The following is a 14,124-nucleotide window of genomic DNA, read 5'->3' as shown; positions in this document are numbered from 1 at the left end:
ATTTATTGCATTTAATATATATATATAGAAAGTGTTCCAAAGTGAGCTAAATTTCAATAATGTGGTATCAGAAGTCCAATTCTAGGTGATAGCCAACATTGTAATTAAACAAGGAGGTTTGACTTCCTGAGTTTTGAAAGTGACCAAGAAGAGTTGTGGAGCAGATGATGCAATGCAGTTGGGGTTTAGGTGGTGTCCACCAGGTTTATTTGAAAATCTGGCATGTATGGGGTGTTAAGCCCAGGACCCAACTGCAGTTAAGCCTGATTGCTCTGCGGTTTTGCGATTCCAGAAGGTGGGTGTAAGAAGCACACCTGCTGCAGAATTGTACAATCCAAAGACTAGGCTTGTTTACCGCTGTCGTATTTACAGTGGCATCAGCCACTGCTTTTTGTTTGTTTTGTTGGCATCGGCTGCTTGGAGGACTTTCTTTGAAACCGCAGTTTTAATTTCCAGTCTGTTCGTACCAGCCACTAGCTACTGAAAACAAACAGCTTTCAGATGTTGAATCTTTCATGTAGGGAAAGTGTAAATATTTTAGCAATAGCACCACAGCAAGTGGGCTTTTAATTGATGAGAATCTAACTAATAGTCGAGTTCAATTTAAAATAAAGAGCCATACCAATTAAAATAAGTCCCCTAAATAGTTTACATTAAGACTACCAGCAGGTTATTCACCCGGTCTAGAAATGTTTGTATAGATATATGACAATGCAGGTTTTTTTCCCCACAGTCAAGAAACTCTATGTCTGGAAAGTTGACTACATCAGGAAAAGGAGTATATATTTTGTTACAAGCAATAATACCTGAAGAAGAGATAAATGAAAAATTAACAACCCATTAAAACCATTAAGGGGTGCATTAGCTTCTGTTGAAAGGCCATTACTGTCTAATTAGACTGGATTAAAATGACCAGACCCACACAAAAGCCCAATTTGCTCAGCACAATAATAATAAGCACAATAATTTGCTCAGCGCATCTCCAAGTAAAATGATGGATGAGTTCATAAAAACAGACACTCACTCACAAAATGCAGGTAGAAACATCAGCAGCAGCTTGCTACTTGAAATCCAAAACACAGCAACGGTGTTGCAGACAACGCATGCTTTCCATACACTGAAACATGCAAAAACAAACCCAAAGTGAGTGAACAACATTAAAATATTCCGAACTTCAGAAGTGATTATATGCTGGTTGATGTTATATTGGTCTTTTAGGTATTGTTACAAACTTTCAGAAAAGTGGAGGACCCCAGTAAGAGGGTAGTGCAGTAGGTTCAAACAAATTGGAGACTCTTGTTTGAACTACATTCTCCAGAAGACAATGTGGTAATAACCTGCCATCCTTAGACCCCTGACCCATTGGTGGGAGAGAATTAGTGAGAAATTCTCTTGTATGATTTTGCCAAAGGGATAAGGAAGTAAAGGAGGCAGCAACCCATGGTCACGAAAGTGTAAGTTTCTTTTAGAACGAGGCTTGTTTTGGAGCCAGTTACATTTATAAAGAGGGACTAAAAACAGTTTTAGTGCTCAGAGGAGGAGCTAGGCTTTTGTTTTTTTGTTCTAAACGTGTGAATAAAGCCAAACCTTTTTGCATTTGTGCTGCATTGGAGGGTTTCCTCTGCCAAGGCCCCTGAGGCAGCTACCAGAAACAGGGGATATGTCACAACCCAGTACAGACATTTTTAACAACTAAATGATGTGGAATGCAGTACCGTTGCAAACAGTTTCAAAACCCAGTTTTTAAGTCTTACAAGTCATCTTGTACATACTTATTTAAAGGTTTTCATAACTGCTGGTTAGATCAAAATGATATTTTATTTAGTACATTGATTACAAAGTATGAAGATGAATAATTTAGGAGATTTATCTGAAACCTAAACCTCTTTAGTATTGTGAATGAGAGTCCTACAGCTGTCAAACGCTACACCCATTCCAGACATTAAAAATGAGAAACGGCTCCATTTGCTCAAAGGTTTAATTCTTGACACAAACGTACACTAGATTGCAGAAATAATTGAATGCTAAACTTAATTTTGCATTCTGACTATTGTAAATGACACCACATGTTTAGTTTATGATGAGAACATTCTGCTCAGTTCATTAGAATTTGTTATTTTCCTGTACGTATTGTGGTTCTGTCCAATGAGAAACACGTATTTGTGTAGGTGAAAACTGTCTACCTTTCAGATTTTAATTTTCTCCAGGGGAGCAGGTCCGAGAAGGTAAATGGGGACCCTGACATCGTTCTTGTGGTTGGCTGTGGGAATCTCAGCCCTCCCCCAGGAGAGAACTATTGTGGTTCCAGACTGATCCCTTCAATCCTCTATAGTTACTCATCTTGTCTACGAGTCCCAGATCCATGAAAGTGTCATCAGTGCCCTTTCTTTGAACCAGTCATACTCCAGTGCACTTTCCCAGTTAAGGAGGATTCAAATGTAAACTTTCCACCACAACAAAATAAACCTGTTAAGAGTGCTCTGAGGTTTGTGTGTCCACCGACATGGATGCTGTGGAGCCGTCTCCGTGTGGCTCAATATGCAGTTTTCCAGGCTTGCCGTTCTAGTTACTTTTTTTTTTTAATTTCCCGATAGAAACATTAAACTCATTTACGAGAAGAATCACAATTGTCCCAGACTTTTCTGCGAGGACAGTACTATTTCCCCCCAAAAGAAGCTGTAAAAGTTAACTCATCGTTGAAAAGCCCCCCTTTTTTTGGGTAAGGTGGCCAGGGGGTTTCCGCGAGAACCGTAACCTTATCTTTCCATAACCCGTAACCGTCTCAACCCAGATAGCAGTGGAAATAACCTCTCGGTCGATTCCGGTTGGTCAGGTGCGCTCATTATTTGTCTTCTTACTTAGCGGCGCCCCGACCCGGAAAACGACCGAGGCTGCTATCAGTTTTATCCCGTTATAGTCTCTGCTTTATTAACAAAATCTTGAGGGTTCATGCCTGGAAAGGCAACCTTAGTGCCTCAGGAACCGCTTTCACAGGGAGCCGAAGTCACCAGGTGCAGCCAGTTCCGTGATTTCCCTGTGAAAATCCAAAAGAATGTGGATCTCCTGAATACAGAGACTCCGCCCCTTGATGACTCACTCGTGCTTCTAATCGCAGCTTTGCTACACTCAGTTTTTCGGGTGTAATCCTCTGCAGCTCTGGGCCTCCCTTCAGGTGGTGAACTGAGCAAGCTGTGCACTCTAAAGTTGAGGGAACTGAAAAAAATAAAATACTGCAAGTTGGTTTCGCAGTGCCCTGTGTTGCCTAAAACCAATACCGAGAAAACACATCAAACTGCATTGCTGCAAAAACGAGGATATACAATAAGGAACAAAAAAAAAAAAGCCACGTTAGCCCATTATCTTACTACATTCATTTGATCTGTCCATTTTCTAACCACTTCGTCCAATTCAGGGTCACAGGTGGAGCCAGAGCCTATCCTGGCACAAGCAGGGTGCACCCTGGACAGGGGACCAGTCCGTCTCGAGACACACAGACACAAACACACTCACGCCTAGGCCCAACTTTCCCAGAAGCCAATTAACCAAACCAAGGTATCTGGAGAAAACCAGATACAAAACACATGGAGGACATACAAACCCCTGCTTGAACCCAGGGCCTCAACGCTGCCAGGCAGTAATATGAACCTCTGTACCACCTGCCACCCGCCTTCATTGGCTGTTAAATTTAAGTCTCAGAAGTAATTGACATGGGATGTTTGTTTCTTTAACCATGCAAGGATTTGCAATTTTCAATTAACAGTGAAGTATTTTTTTCTGGAGTGGGAGGGGAGGTGTTCAATTAATATTTTATTGTATCTTTTTTTTTCCAACCTGGCTTTTTCTCAGTCCTGTTTCTCGTGATTAGAGGGATTCAATTAAAAGAAACATAAAAGTGTAGTTCAGGATGTGAGAAGTTTCAAAGCTGGAAGAGACAGTTCATCGGGAACGATGTAGTTCTTTTCATCAACAGCAATTTGCAATTATGCTATTAAACTCCGCAAGTTGCCAACAACCAAGTGTATTCATGCACTTCACAATAGTGACTTTAGTACTGCGTTTTGTAGTGGGATGTTAATATCAGTTTATTCTAAATAAAAAGCAGTGATGTAAAATGTATGAACGCAAAAAACACATTAGTATTTACAGTACTTGATAAACTAAACTAGTTCTCTCTTAGAACATATTCCAGGTGTTAAAAAGTCTTTCTTGCGCCTTGTAAGTTTTAAATCCCCATGTACCTGATTTCTGCAGAAACAGTCGAGCACATTAAATGAGCAAATGTACTGTACTCTTTTCAGCTCTGCTGTAACACCCCATCCAGTTCTGAAGAATCTATTGGCTCTTGACCCAGTGAAACAGTTTTCAGGGATAGCATTTTTTCCCATTACAATTTTCACTAAACGTTCAGCTGTCACTTTTAAAGCATACCTAGTAATACACCACCACCATGTTTTGTTGCGACCTTTCATTCTTTTTCAACGGCATAGAATTATCAAGAAGGAAATACACACAGAACAACTTATAGTATATAGTCATGCTGTATATAAATACATCCCTTCTATAATCACGCTTATATAATAAAATGATACAGTTATCTTTGACAATGTTCTGATAGGTCTTCACGTGCTACCAAGTTACTGAATTTATCACAAACTCAGTCCTTGTTTACTTGTTACCCAATTATTTAACCGTCTGATTGTAATTACCTCTTTAATTGTGTTAAATAAATTAGGGGTTTACTAAATATTTCACATACACAGATTTCTAATATTTTTTTTTCCAGCTCAAACACCATTCCATCTAAATAAACATTGAATCTTATTAATTTAGTCAATTGTTTTGTCACTTGAGAGGCAAGTACATTGTATTCACGCCAACACCCAGCAGATGGCGCTCTCTCTCTCTCTCTGCAGAAACCGGAAAATTGGTATTAATCTCAAAAGTTGGATCAACCGCTTATGTTACAAAATCCCACAGTTGTTAATGCATTCTTGGCACAGAAACCAAAACACGGGCACATTTAATACATAAATACATGATTAATTCGAAGGTTAGGATTAAGGATTGGTTTAGAGCCTGAAAGCTTCATTCTATTTAAATTTACTTTATACTGTACAAGTGGTGCCAACAATGCCCCTCAAGGCTCACTAAAAAGCATTTTCTACCTACAGTACATTGGTCTTTTAAATACTTCCATTATGGTCTTTATATCATAGAGAACTCATTTGTATTATTCTATAAAATACAAAATAAAATGGCATTAAAATACTTATCCTCTACAAAACAAATACCTTGATTTCCTAATTACAAGACACTGATAGGAGAAGAGTTTCCAAAGATTTTTCTCATTCTGTCAAATATTTTATGAATAGAAGTACTTATAGACTTCAAAAACCAGCATTGCTTAATATGTGTAACCATCACACATCATGAAAGAGGCTGTACTGTAGCAATTGAGGACAAAAAATATATAGAAAAAAATGTCACTAGACTTTATTCTGAGCATATTCTAGACTCTTCACAATAATTTAGTTTCAATACACTAAGAAACCTGCTTTTGTTGTATGTTCAAAACAATGTCCTTGGAAATCTATTTATATTTTATATTTTTATGTGCCTACCTATACTTGAGTAATGCTGTAATTCCTGTGTAAGTCACATCTCATTTCCTTTTTTAAATATAAGACTGCAGGAAAGGGCCCACTAGGGAATGAGGTGTCCCTTCCGATAAACTGAACCCCAAACGAACCTTCCGAGAACCACTGCCTACTCCTATGTATGACAGATAATATGGGATAAATGCATTAAGTCCAGCCTTGGAAAAGAAATGTTCACTCTAATGTCCTTAACGTGAAGTTGCATTAGAGAAAACAAGACAGATACAATAAACCTCTCTCATGCCCCCTCAAAGCCATTAAAATGGAATAACTAATGCAAAGGCACATGTTAGAAGAAGTCTTTTATAAAAAGGAGCTCTAGCAAGAAGCCAGCAGCGGAGACGCACAAATGAATTTCAAGCCATGTAAAGGGGACTTATTACTTAGAGATATTGGCTTAGGGCTTTTCTTGCTTGAGGCTTTTACTTTGATGCATAAACTGTAGCCTAAAATATTGACTTTATGTTGTAAATGAGCCTTGGGTTCATGTTCCAAATAGCTTCTGGCAAATCGCAGCCTTAAGTGGCCCAACCAAAGCCAGTGTAAGTGCATAATGGATTTTGTTTGCCGAGTGTGACATTGTTCACTTTAGCCATCGGTCAACAACCCTCACCCCTACCCGCCAATTTGTCATTCCTTATTGCTGAACTTCAGGGGATGTTGCAGGTCCCTGAAATTAGGAACCCTTCTTCCATGTGAAGCCTTTGAAGTAAGAGGATGAGGAAAGAAGGAACATACTACATTTTGGTTACTGATGTTATCGTCAGAGAAAACAAAACCCCAAAGAATGACTGCATTTAAAATTGATGTGACCTTCACAGGACATTGGTCTCACTTGGAGGCACTTTAATGATTGGGAGATCATCACAAATTTGGAACTCTTTTGGCTCTCACTTCAGCCCCAGCGTTGCGCTATAATTGAAGCAACAGAGATGCTGGCCTGGTCTAGACATTCATTGCCTCTTGTTTACATTATTGCAGTGCAGTGCTGGTCTTTATGAAGTCAGGAATGATCTGTTGAAACTATTATGAGGGTTGTGACCAGAAATGAAGTATTGAAGTAGTGAATATTCCTTCAGCGGAGATAAACAGTACACAGTTCTCCCTACAATAGCTCTTCCTAAACCCTTCGGCAGTATGCTATAAATTTAGACATAGTTAAGGCGTGAACTTGAGTCTCTCTTAAAAAAAAACGTTTTTCCCTTTTGAAATTGCTGGAATGCTATAATCTAAGGGAATGTTCTAGTGCATAAATATGGTTTACTATAAATGCTGTGTGAAAATGACCTAGTATCAGGGATATTACAGTATATGTTTACTAGATATCTTAACAAGAATGCACCGTGTTCATTTAGCAATAAGAATCTTCTAATTGCTTCGAGCATCCATAACACTGTAGAGCCACATCTATAGATTTATCAATACAGCAGCCCTGATAAGGATCATTAAAAGTCACTAGGTGCTCAGATGGGACTCTTAATCATCACGATCCGTTGTGCCAACACTTTCAGGTGACTTTGTCATATCTTTTTCACATCTAGAATAAAGATTGTGATTTAGTATCAGTATTCCCTTTTTAATTAACTACCTAGTTACTTGTTTTCCTTTATGAAGGTGAGCTTCCTTATGTGCTTGAATTAGTATTAGGAAGTTGCTCAAAGCAAAGAGAGAACAGAGAATCAGGGTAAGACCTGATTGGTGGAGATCCATTATCAAATGTTGCATTGTTATGTCGAAATTTACTTTAACTTGCTCTTACATAACCTGATTTTCAGCTGGGATAGAAGCAGTAATCTTCTTTCCCTGGATTTTTGCAAACAAACCAGGAATCAAAACCTCCCCTAAAGTCTACAGTGCCAGTGATGTTCGCATATCTATTAGCCTACCACGTGAGAGCACTATTCACATATACTCCTTTTTGACAATGAGCTAAATTAATCTTCATTTTTGATTTACTTTAGAGGAAGAGCAGTTAAACTCCAGTGAAAGCCGTTTTTATTTTCTTTTATCTTCACGACAGTTACTCGGAATGCGTGTCTGCGTGCACGTGTGTGTGTTTGTGGGCACACTTAGGACACCCGTGGGAATCCCAGCGTAGCACTGCGTGCCTGCTTTCCTCCGGGGACCCCCTTCAGTTAATGAAGTTTCAGTATTTCAGTGTGACTGTCCTGCAACAACAAATTTCAGATCAAAAGGTAAACAACAGGGGCTGAGCACATCTTGAGTGGCGCGTCTGGTGATACGCTGGCCTTAAAGACCTGCGGGGTGGGATCCTGTCAGTACCGGGAAGTGCTGAACCGATGCGTGTCGCAGACCAGTCGAGCCGATTTTCTTTCGCAATTCCAGGTAATGCGCGAGGGTCGCGAGTCAACTGCGGCAGGATGTGTTTTTTTTTTAAGTTTTTTTCTTCTTCATTTATTTCATTCTACTCTCAGGGGTAGGAAAGCCTTTGACATTTTCCACCTTCCCCCACAGCAAACGAGCTCATTGATCTGTGAGTTTTCTGCTTCTTGATGAAGACACGTCAGCTCTGCTGTCTGAGCTTTTCTTCTTCGGTTCCTCTGTGGGAGAGGTGAACGAGGAGAGCGGCTGTATAACAGCTTTATAATCACAGAACAGCTGTGGAGCCTTCTGTGTAGAGTTTGCATGTTTTTCTCCAGGTAGCTCTGGATTCTTCTCACCTTCCAAAGACATGCTGACTAGGTTTGACATGCTGCAGTGCACTGTGCGCTTTCATGCATGGCATATGTACTGTAAGAAGAAGAAAAAAGCTTTTAATAGCATGCTGAAATGTAATGCCGGCAAGTGTAGCAATGCTGTCATTATTTTACAGTTCATTTGACTTTTAAATGCAGAGTAACTTAGAACTAAAATGCTGATGCTTCAAAAGAGTTTTAATGGAGATGTTTATTTCGCAGTCTGAGCTTGATAAATGACTCTGACCAGCACAGGGACGCAAGAAATAATGAATTTTCTGAAGTTAAGATAAAGAAGGAGCTTTTACCTTGTAAAGCTTGGTTGGAGGTGCTGTCTTACAGCTTGCTGGAGGTATATATTCTTGTGACAGCCTTTCACTGTGAGCTTTCTGAGTTCCTCATGATGATGCCTTTTGGAGGGTACTTCATATACATTGACTCATTTGGTCCCTGACTTAGCATTCTTTCAGTGTTGGTAGTACCATCTTAACCTTCCCTGGAATCCTTTTCCAATTTACACAGAATATGACAAACTTCACAGCACGTATCAATATTACTCTAAACCTCTTGCGCTGCAAGAAGGCTTTTAGTAAGTCGGCAGAACCAGCAGCAAACTGAACGCTCTTGAAAGGCGTGTGATTGGTGGAGTCTATTTTCCTAACTCCATCAAAAACACAGGCCGGAATGCAGGAAAAACGCCGTCTACACTTTAGTCAAACCCCAATAAGGCTTTGGACAATGGTGTTATTACTACAAGCTTCTCAGTGTTTTGTGTCTCTAAAATGCTGTTTGACAAATGGTCAGTAAAATGAAGGCTGACAGACTGAAGCAGGACAAACATGGACTGTGACTACCGGTGATCAAAAAAACTCTGTCAGAAATCCTCTGGATACTATGCATTTTACATTACTGCTTCTGCAATGACAGGTTGCCATGGATACCGTATTTTATATTTTTCTTTTTCTGTCATTCATGGCTCTTTACATCTCTCACCTCCCTTTTCCCTCTTATTCTCCTCTTGTACTCTAACTTGCAAGCACTCCTTCTAGAGGTAGGTAGAGCTATAGGAGTTTATTGCCATATGTACATGTACATGCGGTATATGTTATAGAAATGATGTTGCCCGAATTTCTAGTCTTACTGGTAATACCAGTGGTAACATCAAAAGAAGGAACGAGGGGCAGCTTCTTTAAGAAAGAACCCAGAGTTCAACACCATTCTGTGGGATGGATATAGAGTTGTAGTCTGTGTCCATAATTTCGATTGATCCAGCACAACGACTGAATTATTTATCAAAGAGAAAAACAAACTGTTAGTGTTTCAAAAGCAGGCATTAACAGCTTCTGATTTTAACTTGAAAGGCTTTTTAGCTGACAGCCACAAGCAGTCTATAACATGTGGGTCTGCTTTAAGGTAGAATAGTTTGAACTTTCCAATTTCGCAAATACCTAAGAGGCCGGATCAAAAAGGTTGTGCTTGAAATAAAGTAAATTGAACTAATTTTAATAATAAACATGTATTTCATGTAATTTGTGGTACATGTATTATTAATTGTATTATTGTACTCATTTTTAGAGAAGAAAAGGGGTGCTCCTTTCAGCTCACATTTTACTCCAGTAAAATGTCTGATGTTTAAATTATGTTAGTGTCATGATTGTAGTCCCTCCCTCTTAAGGGCGCTCCGGCTCTTTCACTTTTGATTTGATTTTGTGCACCTGCTCCCGGTTCCTGCCTCCCTACTTTAGCCAGATGCTCACTCTGTTCCGGGCTCTGCATTGGATCCTGTACCAAGCGAGTCTGGGATCTGGAACATCTGGTCCAATTCCCCCCTATTTTCCCCCGACCCTCCACCAGATCCTGCTCCAGTTTTTTAATCCTGTTTGTCCTCGTCTCGGATGGACCGCTTGGCTTTGGACTTTTGCCTCATCTTGGATTTCCCTTTGGACTCTGTTTTGCATGGTTTGCCCCGGACTCACCCCCCTGAACACCTGCACACTGTGGACACGCCCCCTGTTTTCATTCCCGACTCCTGTATGCTTTTCCCCCCATGTTTTCCTCACTCATCCCCGGATTGTGTCGTCTGCATAGGGTCCCGAAAGAACGCTTTCATTACAGTTAGGCTATGCAATTAGTTTTTCATTTTTGATTGATGTATGTTTTAACATCTTTAGCAAGTACAGCAGGTGCTTTGCGGTATATCTGGATGACTTTCTCTTAGTAACAAAGCTGGAAAAGAAACACTGAAACAACACAATAGGGCAGATGGACTACGAGGCAAAAATAGTCTGAAATATGTTGATTTACTGGAAATGGCAATTTGGACCCCAATAGGAGACTTTAGTTAACTAATTCTAACTCTTGGGAAGGAAACACAATAATGATAAGACTAATGATTAGACTAAATTATCTAGTTTTTTTGTAATTACTTAGTATTCAACATTCCTCTGAATGTAAATACAATTTGACATGAAAGGAGATTTGCTGTGAAACAACAAGATTACTGACCTTTGGGGCAAAGCAATTAAAACATTGTAATATGTTTCTCAGAAAAAAACCAACACTCTGCTTAACAGAACCTACCAAAGCACATCATGATGACACACCTCTTTCATTTGGGACCTTATGTATTGTTAGAGCTCTAGGGTTATGTGCTTATTACAGGTGTTGAATTTGTTTGTATGAGCTGGATTAATACCTAATGATTAAACATTATGGCGTGATGCCACTGATTTGAAGGTTCAACAACTTTTCAGGATCCAAAAGAGTGAGAAATATTTATACATTAGGATTTAATCAAATTGGCTTTTACTTTAAACACAAAACAGCTCCTGAATAATTATCATGCAAGTGGTATGGACAGCTGCCTGTGTAGGAATGAATGCATGTCTGATTTTAAAAAAGAAAGAAAAATAGGGAGAGAGAGAGAGAAGAAAAGACATTCGTGTTTGTTTTCATCAAGGTCATATTATAATCTGCTACAACAGATTGTGCTGTATTAGATTTCCGTGTCATGCTAGTCGCCAGGCAGTCATTTTTAATATGTTCCCCAATTTAATCAAACCCATTCATTATATGAAATTGCCCCCTGAATTTCACAACCGGGACAGACAAGGGACTAATTATTTTTCTGCTGTGTCCCAAAAGAGCAAAGAGCAGTTGACATGGGCTTAAGTGTTATTATTCTAGAAATATTTCCCCCCTTTATATATGCAATGACTAATGCAAGATTTGACAACAAACCCAACATTGTTCTACATTTGTTCCTTAGTAAATCGTCCTTGCACGTGAAGTTAAATGACTGGGGAGCAGCTGAGTGGCAGACTGTGTTCTAATAAATTGCTCAGTTTACCCCAAGAGGAATAAGAGTGGAGAATCACAAAGTTGAAGCTTGTGCCAAGAGCCCAGGTGGATTCTCAATATTTTTAGCATGTGGAGCTTTCTCTCCATAACCTCACTACCTCTGAATATTTGGAACAATCTTTTTTTTAAATCATCGAATTGCAAATAACGTTCACAGTGTTTCTTGTGTTGCAAGAGCTGTGGCATCGGGTGAAGTCTGAAAGCATTTCCCAGCTGTCATTCCTCAACATTTTTTTTACACGTATATAAAGATACATGGTGTTGTTACTTATTTCTGTAATAAAATGAAAAGGACCAGTAGTAACTGGAAGTCATGAACTTCCATAGTCTTACAAAAATACCTGATGGAAAATATAAACAGTTGTACTGCTGATAAAAGGAAAGGAGGCAGGAAGACCATGAGAAATTATGGAATCAAATAAGGAACAGGACAAAAGAACTGAAGGGTCTGCACTCTCTGTTAGTAACGACCTTAATCGATTTGGTTGTGGATAGTGGGATACCATGTGGGACAGAGTGTTAGTGGGTCTACAAGAAACTGTTACACAGAAAGCCAATATTCTGACAGAGGGAATTTTAGTGTAGAGCACAGAGAAGAAATAAAATCAAAATGGGAATAGAAATTTGAGCTTCAGCTGAAGTTCCCTTGTGTCTGTTTACTGGCTTTCTAAAAAACAGAAAACATCCTCTTTTATTGTCGGTTGTCTTGTACTCTGGCCTTTCATTGTTGTTGCCTGGTCTCTTGTAACCCTTCACAATTTCCTTAGGTCAGTCCTCGTCTCCATCTTCCCCCAGTGCAGTGAACTTCAGAGGCTCCGCCTTCTTCTACTGATGATATTCTCCTGGTCTAGTATTGTGGACATTGGGCCATTCCCCATAGACTTCTGGGAAATGTAGAAAAGACAAAAGGTCCTCCATCTTGTCTTTTCCTACTGCCCTTTTACGGAACAGAAAATAAAATCTTGCCCCATTCCTTGAACAGTTTGACTTTTTGAAAGGAAAAGAAGATAAATTGCTAACATGGGTAACATTTTTAATGACAAAGAAGTTGATAATTTGACATAAGAACCACATATAAGGTTGACTTCAATGGTTCACAAGTCATATATGGGTATGGGCACACTATATGTATCTGTATATATACATTTTACAATGAACATCTTTCAGGATTATGGTGCATTTTAAGAGCATGCAGCCACATTGAACTATAGGATCAAATATTAATTAGATCATTTTGTTTCACAGCGCTGGAAGGTGGAACCTTCTAAGCAGACTTCTAATGATGTTGTGAAATGGCAAGATCTATATACCCTTTACATACCTAGTGCAGACAAGACAGGTGTGGATTAATATCATGAAGTCACTTGTTACCAGCTAAGATTCCGGCTGCTGCCTGCAGTACCAGCTGGAGCCTGTAAATGGAGTTTGACGGGAGTTCACTAAGTAGAGTTTTGCCTGGGCTGACACAGGAAGGCACAACAGATGGATAATCTCTGAATCTGCAACAGAGAGATAACATGGACCTAGAAGTAGATGGATAAACCTCATGGCAGATCCTTTGTACATGTTAAAAACAATAGCCAATGTCCAATTTACATTCTACATCAGGGTCCTCAAAACCTGATCCCCAAGGGCCTGTGTTGTCTATACACCTTTCTGTCTTGCTGGCCTTTTAAAATCCTGAATTGGGTTAATTCGACAAATTTTCCAATCTCTCCGAACACTTCCAGTGCTTTTGCTTAAAAGGAAAATGAAAACCTGTAGAGACACTGGCCCTCCAACTCCAGGACTGGGGACCCCTGTTCCACATTTTCCAATAAGGGACAGCAGCATCTGAAAGACCTAAATTTTTAATAGGGGAATAATCGTATCTTGTTCCTTACTATGAAAAGGTAGTGCTCTGCTCTTTTAACTTTTTGAAAAAATTGAGGCGAAGTCAAAAACAAATCTTATTCATGTAGTTCAAGTTTCATTTTAGCAAAAACAAGTCTCCGGCTACTTTGTTTCAAAAGCAAAATGAAATGCCAAGACAGTAGGAAAACAGTGCAAAGCAACATTTCAAGACTGTCATTAGCTGTTGTATATTCACATTTTAGTTGCTGTCACACATGCATGCCAATATCCATTTCTATTTATTGAACAGAGCAGGCTTCTCTGAGCAGTCTTTCTCAGCTCTAAAGATGACAAAGTTGTCTGTCCATGGATTCAAAGAGATCTGTGGAATTGGGAATTGCCTGAAGCAACATGTCACATGTCTTTGACAAAATAATGTCTGACATACAGCACCATGCTTCACATACTGACTGCAGGAGGTAAAAAAACTGTTTCTAAATTGCAGAATTGGTAACTGCTTAAACTGTCATACATGACTGATTTCCACTGTCAGAATTAGGAGGAGATGTGGTCTTTTA

The 14,124-nt window shown here is 39.4% G+C and overlaps 1 long non-coding RNA gene across 1 annotated transcript; it reads right to left on the bottom strand.

Annotated features, from left to right (window-relative positions):
• Positions 1 to 11,115: 11,115 nt before the first annotated feature.
• Positions 11,116 to 13,208, bottom strand: LOC148653286 (uncharacterized). The gene is made up of 2 exons (XR_015941640.1): positions 13,035 to 13,208; positions 11,116 to 12,597 (listed from the first exon to the last, which is right to left on the bottom strand). It is a non-coding gene; the product is annotated as an uncharacterized LOC148653286 (long non-coding RNA).
• Between the last annotated feature and the right edge of the window lie 916 nt (positions 13,209 to 14,124).

Source organism: Lepisosteus platostomus, chromosome 10 (assembly GCF_059453375.1).
Source record: "Lepisosteus platostomus isolate fLepPlt1 chromosome 10, fLepPlt1.hap1, whole genome shotgun sequence".
In the NCBI taxonomy this organism is placed as follows: domain Eukaryota; kingdom Metazoa; phylum Chordata; class Actinopteri; order Semionotiformes; family Lepisosteidae; genus Lepisosteus; species Lepisosteus platostomus.
Note: the sequence above shows the minus strand (reverse complement) of the source record. Positions and strands in the feature narration are given on the sequence as shown.